Source organism: Lipotes vexillifer, unplaced genomic scaffold (assembly GCF_000442215.2).
Source record: "Lipotes vexillifer unplaced genomic scaffold, Lipotes_vexillifer_v1.1 scaffold730, whole genome shotgun sequence".
Classification (NCBI taxonomy): domain Eukaryota; kingdom Metazoa; phylum Chordata; class Mammalia; order Artiodactyla; family Lipotidae; genus Lipotes; species Lipotes vexillifer.
In genome coordinates, this window is record NW_006793934.1 from 6,783 (window position 1) to 30,666 (window position 23,884).

General features: G+C 43.3%; 1 non-coding gene across 1 annotated transcript; it reads right to left on the reverse strand.

Moving 5' to 3' along the window:
- Nucleotides 1-23,255: 23,255 nt before the first annotated feature.
- Nucleotides 23,256-23,328, reverse strand: TRNAE-UUC (transfer RNA glutamic acid (anticodon UUC)). Its single transcript has one exon. It is a non-coding gene; the product is annotated as a tRNA-Glu (tRNA).
- Between the last annotated feature and the right edge of the window lie 556 nt (nt 23,329-23,884).

Below are 23,884 nucleotides of genomic sequence, written 5' to 3' on the forward strand. Positions count from 1 at the left end.
GGTGGGATGGGTGGAGAAAGTGCTAGAACATTCTTGGTGCGGGTGGTAGGAGTGCAAAGTATGGAACCTCAGGAATAAACAACTCAGGTGACAGGCACAAGATGGAGTGAATTCACACGCAGGAGGAGATAGGTAGGAATTAGGTTTCTGTTTGGCGGGGTGGGAGGTTTCATCTGGGGGTTTCTCCTGGTAGCTGAGGCAGAGGAGGGGAGTCTTTCCTGTTGGCCCCAAATTCTGGCCTTTGGAAAAGAGGATGCCTTGGAGAGGGGCGGCCCTCCAGATGCCTCTGCCTGGGAGATGCTGGCCTGGGTGTGGAGAAGCCTGGATCACGAGCTGTGAGTCTCTCCCAGGACAGCTGGGGCAGATTTTGCCTGGTTTGGTGGCCATCTGCCCCTTTACTGTTCCGTCCCGGGGCTGACCTGTTGCTCCCTCCCCAGGCCGACCAGCAAACCTGCAGGAAAAGTCCCTCTCTTCAGGCATGCCCTAACCCATCTGCCCCCACCTTCACTCTGGGGCCCCAGCCTCCAGAAGCCAAAAGCTTTGGAAATGCTCCCAGAACAGCACAAGGGGGCACATCCCTGAGACGTTATGGAAACAAGGTGAACAAAGCTTGGAAGCCACAGGACACCCACATCACGGACAAGAGGAAGGTACTTCCCCTGCCTCAGGCCCTACAGGCACCAGCTCTTCTCGCGCTCCCTTTCCTCTCTCCTGCTCATCCCCGATCACGTTCACCGTCACTGGTTTATACGACTGCGTGTGTATGTTTCAGATTTGGGTTTGCCTGGCTGTGCCTTCTTCAGCCTGTTACAGAGCCTGGGTGGGGGGGGTGGCGCAGCGTGTGCATCTAAAACCACGTACCAAATGCAACAGTGCCATTTGGAATGCTATTTTTCATTCCTTTTTTTTTTTTTTTTGGCCAAGCTGTGCTTGGCTTACGGGATCCTAGCTCCCCGACCAGGGATTGAACCTGGGCCCTCGACAGTGAAAGCACGGAGTCCTAACTGCTGGATCACCAGGGAATTCCCTCATTCAATTTTTAAAGTACTACAATTTTATGTGCTACTACAGAGGATTTTAAAGCCTGCCATTGGAAACACAAGTTTGTTTTTTTTTAACAACTTGATTGGAGTATAATTGCTTTACAATGGTGTGTTAGTTTCTGCTTTATAACAAAGTGAATCAGTTATACATATGTTCCCATATCTCTTCCCTCTTGCATCTCCCTCCCTCCCACCCTCCCTATCTCACCCCTCTAGGTGGTCACAAAGCACTGAGCTGATCTCCCTGTGCTATGGGGCTGCGTCCCACCAGCTATTTTACAATTGGTAGTGTATATATGTCCATGCCACTCTCTCACTTTGTCCCAGCTTACCCTTCCCCCTCCCCGTGTCCTCAAGTCCATTCTCTAGCAGGTCTGTGTCTTTATTCCCGTCTTGCCCCTAGGTTCTTCATGACCAATTCTTTTTTTTTTAGATTCCATATATATGTGTTAGCATACGGTATTTCTTTTTCTCTTTCTGACTTACTTCACTCTGTGTGACAGACTCTAGGTCCATCCACCTCACTACAAATAACTCAATTTAGTTTCTTTTTATGGCTGAGTAATATTCCATTGCATATTTGTGCCACATCTTCTTTATCCATTCATCTGTTGATGGGCACTTAGGTTGCTTCCATGTCCTGGCTATTGTAAATAGAGCTGCAATGAACATTTTGGTACATGACTCTTTTTGAATTACGGTTTTCTCACGGTATATGCCCAGTAGTGGGATTGCTGGGTCGTGGAAACACAAGTTTTTGAAAGGTTGCTTCAGTAAAAACTACATTCTAATTTTTGAAAGTACTTTATGAATTCCCTTTGGGAAGACAAATTCTATGTAACAAACTGCCTCTATAAGGAAATATATTGTGGGAAAGAAAAAGTCAACCATGGAAGGTCCATAAAAACCACTGTTCAACATACAGTTAAAGGACATCTGGTTTGTACTGAGCCCTGTCCTGGGTGCTGGAGTTACAGAGACGAAGAAGACAGACAAGTTCCTTCTCTCATGAAGCTTATGTTCTAGAAGAGGAAAGAGATAACAAGTAAATGAATACAATAATACATGGCAAATTAGGAACTAAGATGGAAATTAAAAATGGATAGAGTGCGAAGAACTGACTTTAAATATAGTGGCCGGGAAATCCTCTCTGAAGAGGTCACATTTAAATTCAAACTTGAAGGATACAGCTCAGCAGAGCTGAGATCATTGCATTCCAGCAGAGAGAATGTATGTGCAAAGGTCCTGAAGTGGGAAATGGCTTAGCAGTTTCAAGTTTCTGAAAGAAGCCAATGTAACTGGAACAGAGTGATCAAAAGCAGAAAGGCATGGAATGAGACTGGACAGATAGGCAGGGTCCCATTTGTGCAAGACCTTACAGCCTTGGTAAGGAATTAGGATTCTATTGCAAGTGTGACAGAAAACAGAGAAGTGACATCATCCTGTTTATGCTTTAAGATCTCCCTGTGTAAGGACATTACTTATGGGTGGTCTGGTGAGTTCTTTTTACTTTTGTAAGTCTCTTGAGGTTTGGAGAAGGCTTCGCAGGAGAATAAAAGTGAGAGTGAAAGAATAGGAGAAAAAGAAGATGTTAAAAATGGACACACACACTCTTGAAGTAACACGACAAACCATATTCATGTTGCCCTCTTAGAATATTATTTCGTTCTTGTAAATATTTTCCTGGATTCTGTCATCCTTGTAAAAGGCCATATAACATAGAGAGAGTTCCAGATAGCTGCTTTAGGGACTTGGAATTTGTTATGTGTGGCTAGAGAATATCCCAAGAAGATCTTACACATGCTGTCACATCTGGGCTTTGATGTGGTCATTCTATAGATAACCTCTTCCCTCGTACATACTATGTCTCCTGGAAGAACAAGAATCAAAGAGCCCAGTGTACCCTTTTGCAAGGGTAAGTTGGGCTCATCCTGGAGGGACACAGGCATGGCCTTAAGAACGAGAAGAGGGAAAGGAACAGCCCGTGAGAGCTACCCCAGCTGCCCCGCATCCCACCTCACTCTTCATAAATTGCTTCTGCTGGAGAGAAGCTTTTTAATTAAACAAAAATTGCTAGAATCTGTCTTAGAGAAAGTTGAATTGTTGAAAAGTTACTGTCTGTGGTATTTCAGTTTTAGGATCCTTGATTTTAGTTTTTATTAGCTATTGCTTTGTTCTTTGAACATGAGAGATGAGCATATGAGGAGCCAAAGAAGGGAAAAGCCACAACCACATCACTTGGAAAGAAAATTAATAGTGATGTAAAAGGAAAACCCGCCTTAGTGTAGGCAGAACAAATAAGACGGAACTCTTTGAAAGGCAGTCGTGAAAAAGAATTTGAGAACGTTTTTCCTCTGATGACGTGAATCACACTTAAGAACAGCCTGTCTGATTTGCATATCTACAAATTGACACTTAAAAAAAATTTAATGACATCTCTCATCTGCTATCAATTCTTCTTCGTTCTTTTTTTTTTTAATTAATTTATTTAATTTATTTATTTTTGGCTGTGTTGGGTCTTCTGCATAGGTGCTTTCTCCAGTTGCGGTGAGCAGGGGCTACTCTTGGTTGCAGTGCGAGGGCTTCTCGTTGCGGTGGCTTCTCTTGTTGCAGAGCACGGGCTCTAGGCACACGGGCTTCAGTAGTCGTGGCTCGCGGGCTCTAGAGCACAGGCTCAGTAGTTGTGGCGCACGGGCTTAGTTGCTCCGCGGCATGTGGGATCTTCCCGGACCAGGACTCGAACCCGTGTCCCCTGCATCGGCAGGCGGACTCTCAACCACTGCACCACCAGGGAAGTCCCAGTGGACACATTTCTACAAAGAGACAGTCAACAGACCAATGTCCACTAGTGGTGAGCAAATTTATCCAGTGGGCTTGTACTGACAATCTGATCCTTGGCTTCGTTTTTCAATTCCCTTCATTAGAAGCTTCTAGCACAAAGTTGATCATCCAAAAATTAGACATGGACATTGAAAAGAAGCACAAAGGGAAGTTATCCTCTGGCCAAATTAAATAATTCTACTCTGATGTACTGTCACCTCTTAATGAAGAGTGTAGTCATCAGTTAAATTAAAATGACCGTTTGAGGAAAGTGAAAAAGGCAACATGGGCGAGGTCCATTAGTAAGTCATCATTATGAATACAACATTTATGTCCTTTCTACCTTTCCTCTACTAATACTTTACCATAAAGACAGGAGAGGAGATATGGGCAAACAAAGCAATACCTATGGTACAGTGGTAAGTAATTTAATTTCCCTTACCCTAGCTCAGACTTGTCTCTGAGCTATGTAGTGTGTTTCAGTTTTACGTTTATTACTGCAAACGGGGAAAGAAAGTCTTTCCTGACTTTAACAATAGCACAGATGGCTAGCTGTCCTCTTGCCTCAACAAACCATACAGGGACACATAAAACCCATTTCAAATGCACTATTCCCATAAAGTTCAATTTTATTAAGAAAGCCAGCAGAATAGTGATGGCCATTATTTAGGAGAACCCCATGAGGCTGCAGGGTGGTTCCTGACACCATCCACCCTCCTCCCACAACAAATACAACAAAAAGTTTAACAGAATATTTTATAAGGTGCTTTAAAATCCTAATTTGAGATAATCTTTAGTCTTATTAAACCTTCAAAGATTGAACCCTGAGACGTGGAAATTATATGAGAAAAACCTACTGTGTTTCTTCCCCCAAAATCAGAGTGTGTGGCAGGAGGGCCAGCTGTCCCCTTCCACAGTGTGCAGTTGTTACTGGGAAGAGTCTACCCAGCCCAGGAATCTAAACTCTCTGGTATGTAGGTGGGGTCTTGTGACCCCTTCTCCCACTGGAATGTGAGCATATGAGATGCGAGTCATGTCCAGGCTGAAATGGTGAAAAAGCAGGGGTGCCTTCCCTACCCTTTATCCCCTCCCGCCAGATGGAGAGAAAGGACTCTGGGGACCCAGGGGATGTGGAACCCCAAGACGAAGGAAGTCTGTGTCCTTAGATCACCCTGTGGAAGGTCTGTCTGCAAAACACCCTCCTGGGCCTTTAGATGAAGGAAAAAACTGTGTTTTAACGTGTTAAGCAACTGGAATGTGGAGGTTTATCTATTATAGCAGCTAGTGTTATCCTGATTTAACTAAAACTGGGTGGAGGTGGGTATAGATTAGTAAATGGAGTTTCCTAGTTGGTGGTTTACAATAGTTTGGTTTTTCTTCCCAGTTCTTTGATGTACCCAGTAAAGCTCAAATTCCATTACCTAGAGCTCCAATCTCTGGCAGAAGGTACATTTGGGACTAACATGGAGGAGGAGGTTTTTTTGCCCTGGCATAACTGTTATTTTTAAGAGCGACAGATCCAGAGTGGAACATGCTCGTTTTCTTGCTAGAGACGCCTTGCCTTTAAGTAGGCAAATGGAAACCATCTGGATGACACTCAAGAACATAAAAGTTATCAAGACAGCAAACTTGGCCAAAGGGCTGTGCTCAGAAGTGATCATGTAGCACTTACCTTTAACATCAGCCCTGCGGGCAAAGCAGTTTGGCAATGACATCCTAAAGAGAGCAAGTACAAATTATAAGCTTATGGGTTTATAAGTCACAGACTATGGACTTAACAAGGCTTTTCACTCACCCTTTCATTTGATTTCTTAAACTGCGACGCTTCTTTTCTTCCTCTCTTTCCACACTCCCAACCGTAAAATCTCATTAAATCAACCCAAGCTGGACTTTCTCATTGTCTGTAGTGATTTGTTTGGTCCCTGATTTGTCATAAAAGGGTAAAGTGCTCAACTTTTGTACATGAAAATCTCAAACATTAAGTTCAAAATTGTTTTCACAGGATTTCTGAGACTTCCGCTAGAAAGTTGTTATCAAAATAAGGTAAGTGCTATGAATGGAATAGGAAATATTACAGTAATTATGTTGGTTTCCCAGGAAAACTTAGTAGCAATGCGGTAACTTGGGGATTCACAGATGCTGTGTCTATCTTTCAAAACATATCTGTAGTTCAGTTTCCCTGAATCCAGATATGACACTTGTTTTAGGCAAGCAGTTGGCTTGGTGGGAAGCACAGTCATCAATTTCTAGAGGGCAACACATGGTGGCCATTGTTTTAGGGCCTCTGATTGGGGGGAGGAGGGTCTCCGAGCTCCGGGAACCTGGAATGTGTGTGTGAGGTAAGGATAGAGGGGAATTATCTCAGCCTAAAGAGTTCTAAAATGCTCCTGGACATGTATTCAGCCCACAGACTAGCCCTAATAACTCCTGAGATGACAGCTGGTGGCCCACCCTGTATCTTTCTTCTCCTAACCTACAGCAGCAGTTGAATCACTAGAGGGTATTAATTTTTAAATGTACATTTCTAAGCCCAACCCCAGTAATTATTTTTCCCGTAGGTTTGGGGCAGAAGGTCTGAGGCAGGTAATCAGTGGGCCAGTTTCCTGACTTCTATGGGAATCATTTCTTTGCTTCTCCTTATATTTCTTATTACCCAGGCAGATATACCCAACACTATAGTTTGGCTTAGACTGTTTTTTTTTTTTAATTTTACATAAATGGAATAATACAATATGTATTGCATCTGGCTGAAAACGCTCAATATAATGTTTGTGTCATTACAAGGTGTAACCATAGTTTGTTCATTTACACTGGCATTGTATGATCACAGCACTGTCTATGCATTCTGCTGTAGATGAATAGTACATATTGTACATTTGGCTTGTTTTCAGTTTTTTGGCTATTATGAAAAATGCTGCTATGAACATACTTGTACATGTCTCTTGGTGCACGTGTGACAATACATTTCAGCTGGGTATATACTTAAAACTGCTAAGTCCTAGGAAATTTATAGCATCAACTTTAGAAAACAAGACCAAACTGTTTTTCTAAAGAAAACAATTCAATGCACATTCCCACCAGACGTACATGAGAGACCTCATTGTCCTACACTCTCACCAGCACTTAGTATTAATGGTGTTTTTAATTTTAACCTTTCTGGAAGATGACATGAGTAAGCTCATTGTGGTTTTTTTTTGTTTGTTTGTTTTGTTTTGTTTGTTTGTTTTTCTAGTAAGTCTGTGTCTTTATTCCTGTTTCACCTCTAGGTTCTTCATGACATTTTTTTTTCTTAAATTCCATATATATGTGTTAGCATACGGTATTTGTCTCTCTCTTTCTGACTTACTTCACTCTGTATGACAGACTCTAGCTCTATCCACCTCATTAAAAATAGCTCAATTTCGTTTCTTTTTATGGCTGAGTAATATTCCATTGTATATATGTGCCACATCTTCTTTATCCATTCATCCGACGACGGGCACTTAGGTTGTTTCCATCTCCGGGCTATTGTAAATAGAGCTGCAATGAACATTTTGGTACATGACTCTTTCTGAATTCTGGTTTCCTCAGGGTATATACCTAGTAGTGGGATTGCTGGGTCATATGGTAGTTCTATTTGTAGTTTTTTAAGGAACCTCCATACTGTTCTCCATAGTGGCTGAACCAATTCACATTCCCACCAGCAGTGCAAGAGTGTTCCCTTTTCTCCACACCCTCTCCAGCATTTATTGTTTCTAGATTTTTTGATGATGGCCATTCTGACTGGTGTGAGATGATATCTCATTGTAGTTTTGATTTGCATTTCTCTAATGATTAATGATGTTGAGCATTCTTTCATGTGTTTGTTGGCAGTCTGTATATCTTCTTTGGAGAAATGTCTATTTAGGTCTTCTGCCCATTTTTGGATTGGGTTGTTTATTTTTTTGTTATTGAGCTGCATGAGCTGCCTGTAAATTTTAGAGATTAATCCTTTGTCAGTTGATTCATTTGCAAATATTTTCTCCCATTCTGAGGGCTGTCTTTTGGTCTTGTTTATGGTTTCCTTTGCTGTGCAAAAGCTTTGAAGTTTCATTAGGTCCCATTTGTTTATTTTTGTTTTTATCTCCATTACTCTAGGAGATGGGTCAAGAAGGATCTTGCTGTGATTTATGTCATAGAGTGTTCTGCCTATGTTTTCCTCTAAGAGTTTGATAGTTTCTGGCCTTACATTTAGGTCTTTAATCCATTTTGAGCTTATTTTTGTGTATGGTGTTAGGGAGTGATCTAATCTCATACTTTTACATGTACCTGTCCAGTTTTCCCAGCACCACTTATTGAAGGGGCTGTCCTTTCTCCACTGTATATTCCTGCCACCTTTATCAAAGATAAGGTGACCATATGTGCATGGGTTTATCTCTGGGCTTTCTATCCTATTCCATTGATCTATCTTTCTGTTTTTGTGCCAGTACCATACTGTCTTGATTACTGTAGCTTTGTAGTATAGTCTGAAGTCAGGCAGCCTGATTCCTCCAGCTCCATTTTTTGTTCTCAAGATTGCTTTGGCTATTCGGGGTCTTTTGTGTTTCCATACAAATTGTGAAATTTTTTGTTCTAGTTCTGTGAAAAATGCCAGTGGTAGTTTGATAGGGATTGCATTGAATCTATAGATTGCTTTGGGAAGTAGAGTCATTTTCACAATGTTGATTCTTCCAATCCAAGAACATGGTATATCTCTCCATCTGTTTGTATCATCTTTAATTTCTTTCATCAGTGTCTTATAATTTTCTGCATACAGGTCTTTTGTCTCCTTAGGTAGGTTTATTCCTAGATATTTTATTCTTTTTGTTGCAATGGTAAATGGGAGTGTTTTCTTGATTTCACTTTCAGATTTTTCATCATTAGTATATAGGAATGCCAGAGATTTCTGTGCATTAATTTTGTATCCTGCTACTTTACCAAATTCATTGATTAGCTCTAGTAGTTTTCTGGTAGCATCTTTAGGATTCTCTATGTATAGTATCATGTCATCTGCAAACAGTGACAGCTTTACTTCTTCTTTTCCGATTTGGATTCCTTTTATTTCCTTTTCTTCTCTGATTGCTGTGGCTAAAACTTCCAAAACTATGTTGAATTTACATTTCCTGATTACTAATGTGGTTAAGGACCTTTTGATAAGTTTATTGGTCACTTGGATATCTTGGTTTATGAACTTCATTTCAAAGTCTCTGTTCCATTTTTCTAGTGGGTTGTCTTTTTCCTACTAATTTGTAGGAGTTTTTTTTTTTTTGAGGTACGCTGGCCTCTCACTGTTGTGGCCTCTCCCTTTGCAGAGCACAGGCTCCGGACGTGCAGGCTCAGTGGCCATGGCTCACGGGCCCAGCCGCTCCGTGGCACGTGGGATCTTCCTGGACCCGGGCATGAACCCGCATCCCCTGCATCGGCAGGCAGACTCCCAACCACCGCGCAACCAGGGAAGCCCTATAGGAGTTTTTTTATATATATTATAGTTATGAGCCCTTGGTCAATCACTGAATTGAAAATCTTGTCTTCCTCTCCATAGCTCGCCTTTTCATACTTGTAAGGGTGTGTTTTGTTAAAGAGAACTACTTAATTTTAAGACAGTCCCATTTACTTCACTTTTTCTTTGTGGTTAGTGCTTTTTGTGTCTGTTTAAGAAATCTTTGCCAACCTCAAGATCAACAAGATATTCTCTATGTCGTCATCTAATGGATTTGCTGTTTTGCCTTTCACACTTAGGCCTCTAATTCATCTGGAATTAATCTACCTGGGATTGCATACACGACCTTTCTCCACTGTTCTGCTATGCATGGTTCTGTTTCTGGGCTCTTTATTCCATTCCATTGGTCTATTTGTTATCTTTGTGCCACAATACCATCCTGCCTTAATTACTGAGGCTTCACAGTAAATTTTGTTATCTGTAGAACAAACCCTCTTACTTTGTTCTTTTTTGAGAATGTCCTGGCTATTCCCTGGCCTTGAATCATCTTTTCAGGTTCCACAAAAACACCTATTGGAATTGCATAAATCAATTTGGGGAGAAATAATATTTTTATAATATTTAGTCTTCTAATCCATGAACATGGTTTATCTCTCCATTGACTTAGATCTTTATTTTCTCTCACTAATGTCTTATAGTTTTCTGTGTGGAGATCTTATACATCTTTGATTATTTTTATTCTTAAAAACTTGACATATTTTAGCAAAGTGGCATTTTTTAAAATTTTCATTTTAAAAATTGCATCTGCCTCAAATTAATTCATCTACCTGGGATTGCAAACACGACCATTCTCCACTGTTCTGAGTGTTTTCACTGGTAAGTGAAAATTTGGTCTGGTAAGTACTAATTTTCTTTTATAGTTCCTGCTTTTAAAGATACATGAAAATTTTGTATCGTGCTCCTTCATTATAAAAATTTTTACTTTCCTTCATTATAAAAATGTTTCTGCTCTCCATTCTACCTGTTATAGGCATACCTTGTTTTATTGGACTTGGCTTTATTGTGCTTTGCAGATACTGTGTGTTTTACAAATTGAAGGTTTGTGGCAACCCTGTGTTCTCAGATGATGGTTAGCATTTTTTTTAGCAACTAAGTATTTTTAAATTAAGGCATGAACATTGTTTTTTAGACATAATGCTATTGCCCACTTAACAATATAGTGTATATATAACTTTTATATGTACTGGGAAACCAAAAAATTTGTGTGACTTGCTTTATTGGGTTACTCACTTTATTAGACCAAATTGCAATATCTCCGAGATCCGCCTGTACTTTTCTATTGCTGCTGTAACAAACTAATGCTCCCTATTTGTCCCGTGGCCTTTTAGTGAGCCCTGGCACAGCGCCTCTTCATTTCAGAAGCATGATCCAACATGCTGCTGCTTTTTCATTCAGGGATTTGTCTCTATAAGTACCAGTGCAGAAGGGAAAGTCATTGCTTTTCAAAGAATTTGGGACTCTTCTGAAAGGCCCAGTCAGAGCTCTCACAGTTTTCACATTTTTCTGGGTTTGTATACCTCAGAGTCCAAGGTTGAGATAGGGAAGCAAGCATTGCCTTGAAGATTCCCCTGATGGCCTAGAGGTGCCTCAAAATTCACAGAATTAGCAAAGGGACTTCCAAAGTTAATTGAGGTGTCAACATACTTGAGAGCTATTAAAAATGCAGTGACTGTGTAGTTCACTGGAATACACCAGACGAGGCATCCAACTGCAAAGTACTTCTGAGACATTTCGGCTTTAAGCATTGTTTTGATAATTTGGAAAGCCCTGGAAGGCAAAATAACTAGTATTTGTTAGGGTATTATTTGAATTATTCCTCACGTCTCAAGTTGGAGCCAATAATCCAATTGATTTTCAAATAGATATCCAGAATTTGGACAAGACATTTGACAACCTACAGAGGGAAATACTGCATTTCGAATCCTCAGCTTTTCCACATCCTCACTTAATGCTTTCTGTCTCAAACTCACTGAGTTGCTCACAGCTCTGAGATAACACCTGGGATTAAGTGCTCAGCTGCCTTTGTGCACTGTCTCCTCCAGGCAGCCCTCCCTTCTCTCCCCACCTGCTAAACCAGCTCAGAAGAAAGCTGCTTTACAGAGCTCTTTCCAGAAACACAATACCCCTCCCCCCGCCACAGACACTAATAAAATCTCCTTCCCCTGTGATGGTTACTTATTTCTGTGGTTTCAGTTACCCTATGAAACTGAAATTAATGTTTTCTGTAGGCCTGTCATAGGGCTTGGTTTATAGTAAACACTCAGAATATGTCTTTCAGGCCCCCAACACTTGAATTCATCCAGAGACAATTCATGGTGGAGGGCAGAGGAGGGTCTAGGCGATGTTCCTCCTGATCCGAGGGAATTTTTCAATTCCCCAAAGTGGAGAAACTAGACAAGAAACAAAATGAAATTCTCAGGAGCACCTCTTTGCTGAGCAGAGAAGACAAAATATCTACATCTTAACCGAATACTCATATATTAACTTTTCAAGAGTAAAGGTATGGGTTTCCCTGGTGGCGCAGTGGTTGAGAGTCCACCTGCCGATGCAGGGGACACGGGTTCGTGCCCCGGTCCGGGAAGATCCCACATGCCGCGGAGCGGCAGGGCCCGTGAGCCATGGTCGCTGAGCCTGTGCGTCCGGAGCCTGTGCTCCGCAACGGGAGAGGCCACAACAGTGAGAGGCCCGCGTACCGCAAAAAAAAAAAAAAAAGAGTAAAGGTAGTTGTGCACAATTTTAGGAGTACTAAATAGAGAATACAAACAATTTCAGCTGGTAACTGACATTTAGGTCTTCCTCCCCCTGACATTTACCCAGGAAAATATACAGCGTGGAAGTCTACAAAGTGTCTCAGGGTTGACAATACCCTCCTCCTTCTAACAGCATTCTCATCTAGTTAAGAGTGACATTGCCAGGGGTGAATCACAAAGGAATCTTACTGGTTACGCTCAGGCCAGTGCCTCCCTGCTTGAAGTTGGCTGCACGTGGAATCATCCAGCTGCTTTTTCCGGTAACTGGCCGCATATGTCGTTACAGACGAATCTGACCACCTTGTTTCATTCTGCCAAGATGCTCCAGCCTTCAGTCGGATCAGATCAAACTCTTGAGAAGTAAGAGGGCTAAAGGGCAGAAGAAATTGTGGAGTCAAGCGGAAGAAGTGTGACATGGCCTGCTCTGAAGGACGAGTTTTCAAGCCCTCTGCGTAAGGAAGAATTAATTTCCTTTTTGTAGCAAGAACTAATTGACCCGCCTCACCAAACTCCGTGACTTCCGACAGTTCACAGAATGCAGAAGCTGAACTCTCTTAAAGTTGCCAAGCAACAGGTCACACAATTCCACAAATACCACCTTCCATCCCCCCAAATTTCAACTAGCAAACTTAGAAGTTATATAACTTTCTGGCTTTTGCTCTAAGTGATATACTGCTACAAATTATGGCAAGAAAGCAGGTGGCCACTGCTTTTATAAATAAAAGAGTGAAAGGTTTAAGATGTGGAACAAGAGGACAGTGCCAGCATTCATTTCCTCTAAAAACTGGCCTCCAAGGGTCTGGAGGCAAACGTGCCCCTCTTGTGATGTCAACAAGAGCAGGTGACTGAAACGGCTTCTTGCGCGTCATACAGCAAAGATGCTGATGCTTCAGCAAAGATGCTGATGCTTCATAGATTCTTATTGACTTGGTCTGGAGTAGGGCCCAGGCTTTGGTAATTTTCAAAAGCTTATTTCTGGAAGGTTCTAAAGAGCAGCGAGGGTTAAGAATTAAGGTCACTGAAACACCACTGTGAACCTTTTTTAGGATCTTCTGTTCACCTGATTTCCTCTATCCTTCACTAATAATTACTCTAAACCTGGTTAATACGCTTGCCTCTCCGTCTCTACAGAATTGTTATTCATTGGCAAATCGAAACAGATCTTTCTATTTTTGTCCTTTCTCTGATCAATTCTTTTTTCTTTTAATTAATTTTTATTGGAGTATAGTTGCTTTACAATGTTGGGCAGAAGTTCTCAACCCTCTGTGTTCATTCACGTAACCTGTGGGATTCTTTATAGAAACACGTCTTGCCGCACCTTGATCAGCAACTCAGTGAGTGGATCCATCATCAGCATTTAAAGACAGAACCTCCAGGACTTCCCCAGCGGTCCAGTGGTTAACACTCCACGCTTCCAATGCAGGGGGCGTGGGTCTGATCCTTGGTTGTGGAACTAAGATCCCACATGCCACGTGGCGTGGCCAAAAAATTTAAAAAAAAAAAAGGATTCTCCATAGGTGGCTGGATCAGCACCCATGGGACACTTTAAACATGCACAGGACTTGCCCTCCCTTCACAGACTATAGGTCTGAGGAAAAGCCCCAGAATCAACATATTTCTATGGCTACATGAGGCAGTCTATCTTTGAATGCTGGGAATACGAGCTGAATTTAAACAGTCTTTTATTTTATTTTATTTTTGAGATTATATTATTTTTTAATTAATTTATTCTTGGCCGCGTTGGGTCTTCGTTGCTGTGCATGGGCTTTCTCTAGTTGTGGCGAGCGGGGGCTACTCTTCGTTGCGGTGCATGGGCTTCCCATTTCAGTGGCTTCTCTTATTGTGGAGCATGGGCTCTAGGCGCGCGGGCTTCAGTAGTTATGGCACGCGGCCTCAGTAGTTGTGGCTCGCGGGCTCCAGAGCGCAGGCTCAGTAGTTGTGGCGCACTGGCTTAGCTGCTCCGCAGCATGTGGGATCTTCCTGGACCAGGGCTCGAACCCGTGTCCCCTGCGTTGGCGGGCAGATTCTCAACCACTGCACCACCAGGGAAGTCCCTAAATAGCCCTTTAAAGTGAGGCTGACTCACTACAGGGTATGCTTCTTTGAGAGTAAAATTACTTGCTAATACTTGTTAGTATTTAAAAGTAGACATATCTTTCCTTAAAAGTTTGAAATTTGGAACATAAGCACATTTGCCCTAGAAGGATTAGGCCAATGTTAGCAGAGCTGGCTGCTTTTTCTCAGGGAGCTGGAGGTTCCTTCGGGAAACCCGGATAAGAGAAGGTGGAGATAAAGAGCGAAGGAGGGGAGCGCAGACCAGGCTGCCCAATTCTTTTCAGCACACCCAGTGTCAGGTGGCAACTGCTTCGATGCTTAAAACTTTAGCCACTCTAGCAAAAATAGTGGTTTAAAAATCTCTGCTAGCAATAAATATTGTTTCGAGGCAAGAAAATAAATAGTACAGATTGTGAAAGATTATTTACAGAAAGCATTTTAAAATTTTCTTCTTAGATTGTGTGGCTGTCTATAAGCAATTGTGTAATGAAATAAACTCTAAAAAATAAATTAGGGTATAAATATACCTTATTATCACATTCCTGTCCTTTATTTTTATTTATTTCTTTTGGAGCACAGGCTCCAAATCAATTATGATATCATTTTAACAATTATAACCTCAAGAACTTAACAATTTGAGTGAAAATGTCTAATATCGGTTTAGATGAGATTATAGCTTAGTTCATCAGTCTATTAGATGTTGAACAAGTCTGTTAAGAATAAGTTGGGGGCTTCCCTCGTGGCGCAGTGGTTGAGAGTCTGCCTGCCAATGCAGGGGACATGGGTTTGAGCCCTGGTCTGGGAAGATCCCACATGCCATGGAGCAACTAAGCCCGTGAGCCACAACTACTGAGCCTGCGCGTCTGGAGCCTGTGCTCCACAACGGGAGAGGCCGTGGCAGTGAGCGGCCCACACACCATGATGAAGAGTGGCCTTCACTTGCCGCAACTGGAGAAAGCCCTCGCACAGAAACGGAAGACCCAACACAGCCAAAAATAAATAAATAAATTTATAAAAAAAAAAAAAAAAAAGAATAAGTTGGACTTGCAATTAGGAAAGTAGAACAGACTAACTGAATTTATTATCATAAGTATTTAGTCTAAGAAATTATAGTTATTATAAAATATTGGCTATATTCCCCACGTTGTACAATATATCCTTGTAGCTTATTTTATACCTAATAGTTTGTACCTTTTAATCCCCACCCCTATCTTGCCCCTCCCCCTTCCCTCACCCCACTGGTAACCACTAGTTTGTTTTCTGTAGCTGTCAGTCTTGTTTCTGTTTTGCTATATTCACTCGTTTGTTGTATTTTTTAGATATAAGTGATATCTTATTCCACATATAAATGATAACACAGTATTTGTCTTTCTCTGTCTGACTTATTTCCCTTAGCATAATAATATACTCCAAGTCCCTCCATGTTGTTGCAAACGGCAAAATTTCATTCTTTTTTCTGGCTGAGTAGTATTCCATTCTAGATATATACCACATCTGCTTTATCCATTCATCTGTTGATGGACACTTAGGTCTGACAACCCAGTTTTAAATATATGAGTGAAGGACTTGAAAAAGCACTTTTAGAAAAGTTACCTAAATGGCCAATCAACAGGAAAAGTGGCTCAGGACCATCAGTCACTAGGGACAGACCAGAGTGAGATGGCACCAGGCACCCCTCCCCCCCCCACGAATGGCTAAAAATTACAGGCTGTGGCGAGATGGCGCTCCTGCTGATGAGTAAAATCTACAATCACTTTGGAAAATGGTTTGCCAGTGTCTACTGAAGCTAAACATGCAAACATCCTATGACCCAGGGTGCCCCTCCTGGTATATACCCAACAGAAACGAGAGGCTATGCACACCAAAAAGTTGTACGAGAATATTCATAATGATCCAAATGGAAACCTACCATTGTCTGTCCGTAGTGGGACGGACAAACTGCATGTCATACAACAGAGTACTGCACAGCGGTGCAAAATGGCAAGCTACTGACCGCTCAATGCGGGTCAGTCTCTCAGGATACGATGTGGAGTGCAAGAGGCCAGACCCCAAAGCACGCACCGCAGGCTTCCGTTTATGTATTCGGGTAATATTGGTGATGAGGCAGAACTAGTCTGTGTCATAGAGATCAGGGCAGTAATTACCTTCAGGGCTTGGCATGGACTGGAAGGGGCTCAAGGAGCCACCAGGTCACTGGAACTGTTTCACACCTTGACCTGGGGGGTGGCTGCACAGATGTGGCCGGTTGTATTGTACAAAGACGGCTGCGTCAATTTCTCCCTTCCCACAAGGTTTTCACAACGTGGACTTGAGGCTCCTGTTGAGGTGCGAGGTGGATAGTCCGTCCATTTGAACGTGAGCAGACCTTTGTGATCCCTCGATCCGTAGAGAGAGGACCACGGAAAGACTGTGCGCACTTCCGCCTGGACGCTCCAGCGGGGAACCCAGCCTCCAGATGCCGTGACGAAGCCCAAACCATCCCGAGGAGGGGCCGCGTGGAGAGGTTCCGGCCGGCTCCTGACCCACAGAGCCCTCACACCACGAAGGGGCTTCGTCCACTGCTTCTGGCGGCTGGTGAGGCAGCGCTGGTGACGGGACCGAGTGCACACATAAAGAGTAAGTGAAATGTGCACTTGGGGTCTGTGCACTTAGCTCTGTGTAGGCTACAGCTCAACTTTTTAAAAAGAACCATCCAAACCCTCCTGCAGAAGTAAAAGAAGGCAGTGGGGCTTTTACCCACCAGTTGAAAGCCTATCTGTAAAACTACAATCAAGGGTGAAGTGTGGTGACTTCCCTGGCAGTCCAGTGGTTAGGACTCGGTACTAGCGCTGCAAGGGGCATGGCTTCCATCCCTGGGCGGAGAACTAAGATCCCGCATGCTGCGCAGTGCAGCCGAAAAACAAAAAGGGGGAGGGCGTGGGATGAAGTGTGCTGTCAGCCCAGGAAGTGACACACTGGACAACTCAACAGGATACAGAACCCAGAAGGATACACACCCATAGATGGGCTTTGATAAGTAAGAGAAGTGGCATGATGGGTCCTTGGAGAAAGACATGCAATAGAGGAGGCAGGAAAACCCCAGGACAAAATATTAGATCCATTATTACACTCAAAAAGCATCTCCAGGGCTTCCCTGGTGGCGCAGTGGTTGAGAGTCCGCTTGCCAATGCAGGGGACACGGGTTCGTGCCCCGGTCGGGGAAGATCCCACATGCCATGGAGCAACTAAGCCCGTGAGCCACAACTACTGAGCCTGCGCATCTGGAGCCTGTGCTCCACAACGGGAGAGGCCGTGACAGTGAGAGGCCCGTGTACCCCAAAAAAAAAAAAAAAAAAAAAAAAAAAAAGCATCTCCAAATGGATTAAGAAACAAAATGTCAAAAGCAAAAGTTTAAAACTTTAGAAGAAGATACACGTGAATATCTATGTGACCTCGGGATAGGAAAGAATTTCCTAAACAACACACTCACAAACCTTAACCATATAAAAGAAAAGATTGATACATTTGACTACATTACAATTAAGGACTTTTACACAATAAAATATAACTTAATGAAGGTGAAAGGACAAGCTGCAAACTGGGAGATAATTCTCACTGCACCCAAAACCAACCAAAGACAAGTGTCAGAATTTACAAAGAATTCCTAGGATTCAGGAAGCAAAAACAAACAGCCCAACAGCAAAATGGGCAAAAGACAGGAGCAGGTGCTTCCAGGAGAGTAGAGGGACCAACAGACGTGGAGAGAGGCCCTCTGTGCTCACTGTCAGTAAGGGACACATTTCACGGTGAGATGGAATTCTGCACACATTTGACTAACCAAAAAACTGCGTTGATAATGGCAAATGTCAGAGAAGACGTGCATCACCAGAACACTGGCCAAGTGAAAATTCTGCGTCCCCGTGATCCAGATTCCGTTCTCAGCTCTTCTCCCAGGAGGGTCCCCTGGGTGTGTGGACAGGAGGCCTGTTCGTCAGAGCGAATGTGGGAGCAGCCCAAAGGCCCGACAACAGGAGAAGAGAACGGATGATGTATGATGTAATCACACAATGAAAAATTCTACCATGGAGACATTCACTATCTACAGCTGCTGGCAGAATATAAACAAAGCTCAGGAATGTAATGTTGAATAGGAAAAATCAAGTCCCAGAACTAAAAACAAAATGAACACCAAGTGCAGAATCATGTTTACCTCGGATGGAGGCGGAAGCTGTTGAGGTACTGGCTGTTCCAGTTCTTGGACTGGCTGGTGGTGCAGCGTGTTCCTTATATTTCTACTATAATCTTAAAGGAAAAGAGCATCCAGCAGGGACCAATGCAGAGAGTGTTTGGCGAGGCACAGATTTCGATAAATCCAGCCTGTGCACGTGAGGTCTGGAATCTACTAAAATATTTGTTACAAAGAGAGGGGGAAGGCTGAAGAGGCAGAGTACAGAGGGTTTTTAGGGCCATGAAACTACTCTGTATTATAAACATCATCACACATTTGCCCAAACCCCAAAGTGTTCAACACTAAGAGTGACCCTAACATAAACTATGGACTTCGGGGGACAATGATGCATCAGTGCAGGTTCATCATTTGTGACAAATGCACCACTCTGGCGGGGATGTTGATGGTGGGGGAGATTTGCATGTGTGAGGACAGGGCGTGTATGGGAAATCTCTATACTTCTGCTTCATCTTGTTGTGAACCTAAAACTGCTCTAAAAATATAGTCCAATAAAAATATTTTTAAGAGAGAGGGCTGGGACAATTTACAATAGCCAGGTCATGGAAGCAACCTAAATGCCCATTGACAGACAAATGGATAAAGAAGATGTGGTACATATATACAATGGAATATTAACTCAGCCATAAAAAGGGACGAAATTGGGTCATTTGTAGAGACGTGGATGGACCTAGAGTCTGTCGTACAGAGTGAAGTCAGAAAGAGAAAAACAAATATCATATACTAACACATATATGTGGAACCTAGAAAAATGGTACAGATGAACTGGTTTGCAGGGCAGAAATAGAGACACAGATGTAGAGAACAAATGTATGGACACCAAGGGGGAAAAGTAGGTGGAGGTGGTGGTGTGATGAATTGGGAGATTGGGATTGACATGTATACATAATGGGTATAAAATGGATGACTAATAAGAACCTGCTGTATAAAAAATAATTAAATAAAATAAATTTTTTAAAAAGAGAGAGAAAGAGGGCTGGGGAGAGAATTGAGGAGGAAGAAGAGTTGCTATTAAATATTTTATATTGTTTTTGGCTTGACCAGCCAGCAGTGTGTCCTCCTCCCTAAATCACAAGTGCTGTCTGTATCAAAGGACCCAGCTATGTCAGGACCCAGCCCACCCACTCCAGGGAAGGGCACCTGTGAGACACGCCCAGCTGGTCCTCAGCAGCAGGTGAGGGAGAACGTGGACCTGAGTGCCCTGAAGAGCCATCCCAGAGCACATCCCATGTCACACTGGTCCTCACAGCACCCACACAGCAGTTGTCACCATCCTATGCCTCAGCTGAACAGGAGAGCTGCCTCTGCGCCTGCCCTCACAACAGAGGGAGACACTTCAAGCTTGGTCACTTCACTCTCAATGAGCCAGAGTCCTGGAGGGACAGCTAGCACCTTGGTTTAATTCCCAGAGCATCCGCCCTCCAGCTTTGCATTCAGGGCTTCCCTGGAAGTGGGAATGCAGGAGTGAAGGCCTCTGCTCAGCCCACCTCCCCTCTGGCCATATGTCTGTCACTGGGACATAAGGCTCTGCTGGAATCCCCTGGGATGGTCTGGCTGCAGCTGAAAGATTCTGACCCGGCTGGAGGCTGCAGGCGACAGGGGACAAGGCAGCCCAGTGCACAGAGCTGCCCCCTGCACCTGGCTGCACTTCAGCTGCCCCTGATAAGGGGCGAGGTCCACGGGGTGGGTATTAATGGGCAGGTCTTGATCAGGCTTTTATCTAAACACGGGCTGATTATTCTAATGAGGTATTGATAGGTATTAATTAAAAGAATTTCATGGTTAAGTAAGTTTAGGACAAGTTGGGATAAACATGTTTCTTTGCTGTAGGACTTTAGGGCCTTTAACATTTCAATGTGCATCGTGAATCTTTCCCAGGGGGCAGCATTTCCTAAACTTATTTGACCACAGAACTCCTTTTATGGGGTGGGGAGCATCTCTGTATTGCTGTTTTGTGGAACAGTCCAGGAAGTAAAAAGGCTAGAGGTCTCTATAGCTAAGACAACGGCTGGTCTATAAGTCTCTGGAATTTACTAGATCTTGACTAGATCTCCAGCCTAAACCAACGACAGCCTGGCAAGAGGGTGACTCAAGCAGTATTTTTTTTTTAGTTGAGATGTAACATCAAACAGTAAAGTACACAAATATACTTAACATACGTGTACATCTATGTAACTACCACCCAGATGCACCACTCTGTCTCCAGTCAAAACAGCACACACACACACACACACACACACACACACACCACACACACACACACATATAGGTAACTACTATTTCGATTTTTATCACCAGAGACTAGATATGTCAGGCAGAAACTTACTGATGCCATTCCAAGACAAAACCCAGGGAGAAACCAAGTAATAGACCAAAAACAAGCAGAATTCTCTTGAGAAAAAAGATCCCATTTGAAACTTAAGCTTCCATCTCAACAAGAATGTCTCCTGCTCATAAGGTGCCAAATTCTGGTATTTGGATAAGTGTGGCCAGCAGCTGACTGAGCATACGTAATGTGTTATAGTTAATAACTGTTTGTCAGTTATAATAATATTAATTCTCAGTCCTTGATCTTGCAATAATTTCTTCATGCTTATCAAGTGTAGCATTTGGAAATTTTAGTAACTTGTCAAAAAGTGTGGTCTACAGTCTACATGGTCTACAAGACACAGAAAACAAGGAGCCAACTGCAACCAGAACTGGATGGAAATAAATGAAGGGTAGGGCTTTCCTGGTGGCGCAGTGGTTGTGAGTCCGCCTGCCGATGCAGGGGACACGGGTTCGTGCCCCGGTCCGGGAAGATCCCACATGCCGCGGAGCGGCTGTGCCAGTGAGCCGTGGCCGCTGAGCCTGTGCGTCCAGAGCCTGTGCTCCGCAACAGGAGAGGCCACAACAGAGAGAGGGGCCCGCGTTACCGAAAAAAAAAAAATGAGCGATAATAACGGTCGAGGCTTTTGAGATCTCATAGCGGGTGCCTCCTGGGATAAACAGCATATAGCAAGCGATAGCTGATTTCTTCGATTCACTCAAGGTGGGTGTTGTGGGAAGTAGACCCACAAGCTGAACAGGCCCATCTTTCCTCTATTATAAAATTAAGCCATTGCCGTACCATTCTGCTTGGACAACACTCTTAATCTCAGATAGAACCATTATTAGGATAATCAAACATCATTTACAAGAATATCCTAAAATGTATTTCTAAGTCCTATTCTTGCTCAAGTAACTTGAATCTTGGGAGAGTCTCATGTATAGGATAATAATAATTGGTGACAACAGAAGCAAATATTTATATGTTCTAGGTACTCTTCTAAGCCCTTTATATACAATAACTCATTTAATCCTCACGACAACAACCCTATGAGGAAGGTTCTGTTTTTATCCCCATTTTACAGAGGAAGAAAGTGATCCACCAAATGTCTGCCCAACATCACACTGCCAGGAAGAGGGAAAACTGGTGTTGAAACTCAGGCAGTGTGACTGCAGAGGCTGGACTCTTTAGACTATTAAAACTACTGCATCTTTAACTTGCTTTACTCTCCTTATCTGTCATCTTCCCCCATCTCTCCCCAATGCCCACCCCGCACCCTATGTCTGGTCCCGCACCTGCTGACTACTGCCTTTGCCATCAACCCAGTCCAAAAGCATCCCCAACAACTTACATAGTAATAATTTTCATATTCAGAGAAGCTTCTAATCGATGACCTAATAAACGTGCCCTGCAGAAAAGACCAATGAGTTTTAGAGGTTTTTTTGTTTTTTATTTTGTTTTACGGTACTCGGGCCTCTCACTGCTGTGGCCTCCTCCGTTGCGGAGCACAGGCTCCGGACACGCAGGCTCAGTGGCCATGGCTCACGGGCCCAGCCGCTCCGCGGCATGTGGGATCCCCCCGAACCGGAGCACGAACCCGCGTCCCCTACATCGGCAGGCGGACCCTCAACCACTGCGCCACCAGGAAAGCCCAAGTTTTTATTTTTCTAAATGAACAACTACTTTGTGTTCCCAAGCTGAGGTCCATAGACTTGTTTATGAGGAAAAAGGTATACGGCCCTCCTGTTACACACATTATTATTATTATTATTTATTTTTTTTGCGGTACGCAGGCCTCTTACTGCTGTGGCCTCTCCCGTTGCGGAGCACAGGCTCGGGACGCGCAGGCTCAGCAGCCATGGCTCATGGGTCCAGCCGCTCCGCGGCGTGTGGGATCTTTGCGGACCGGGGCACGAACCCGTGTCCCCTGCATCGGCAGGCGGACTCTCAACCACTGCGCCACCAGGGAAGCCCCCTACACACATTATTTAATACTTTGAAGATTCTGAGATCAAGTTTAAGAATGATACATCAAATATTGTCAATTAAATATTAATATGAAAAACACTTGCAACCCCCAGAATTTTCTAAGATGAGAAGAGAGATTCTAGGAAGCCTATTACCCATGCATAGTTCCTAACTGGGATTCTAAAAAAAAATTCTGTTAAAAAGAGACCAATCTCTCTTTTTTTTTTAATTTATTATTTTTGGCTGTGTTGGGTCTTCATTGCTGAGTGCGGGCTTTCTCTAGTTGCAGCGAGCAGAGGCTACTCTTCATTGTGGTGCACAGGCTTCTCATTCCGGTGGTTCCTCTTGTTGCAGAGCACGGGCTCTAGGTGCACAGGCTTCAGTAGTTGTGGCACGTGGGCTCAGTAGTTGTGGCGCACAGGCTTAGTTGCTCCGTGGCATGTGGGATCTTCCCGGACCAGGACTCGAACCCGTGTCCCCTGCATTGGCAGGTGGATTCTTAACCCCTGCACCACCAGGGAAGTCCTCTTTTTTTTGTATTGTATTTTATTTTATTTTTGGCAGTGCTGCGCGGCTTACAGGATCTTATTTCCCTGACCAGGGATTGAACCTGCACCTTCAGCAGTGAAAGTACAGTGTCCTAACCACTGGACCACCAGGGAATTCCCCAAAAAGAGATTAATCTTAGTGGATTAGAGTTTCTAAATGCTTGAAGACAAATAATAGGTAGATGAACTCCTCATAGCTTTAAACAAGTTGAATCCTACCTGGAGGTCATGGCGGGAGTGGGTGGAAGGCATGAAATAAAGTTGCTAAAATGATCAGTTAATGCATGCTTTTTCGGTGAGCAAAGACCAGAAGAGAAATCCTAGGATTTAACTGACAGACCCTTCATTCTCTGTCTGGTCTCCAAGGGGGGTTTATTTGCCTATGTTTTGGGCTAAGTCAAATAGGAATCTAAATTCTACTTCCTTTTTTCTGTTGCCGAATCACACCACATGCTGATTTGGGGTCCACAGGTTTAGGGATGCACAGGAATGAATGTGCACAATACCTGGGAAAAGGCTACCCTAGCCCTAGAATGATCAAGGCTAATACTCCACCCCACCTCCTTTGGACACTTAATCTGAACGGCGGCACATTTATAACGTGCACAGGCATTTATAGGCCTGTTTCTGCATTTCCGGGGTTATGCCTTGAGCTAAGAGACATTCAACC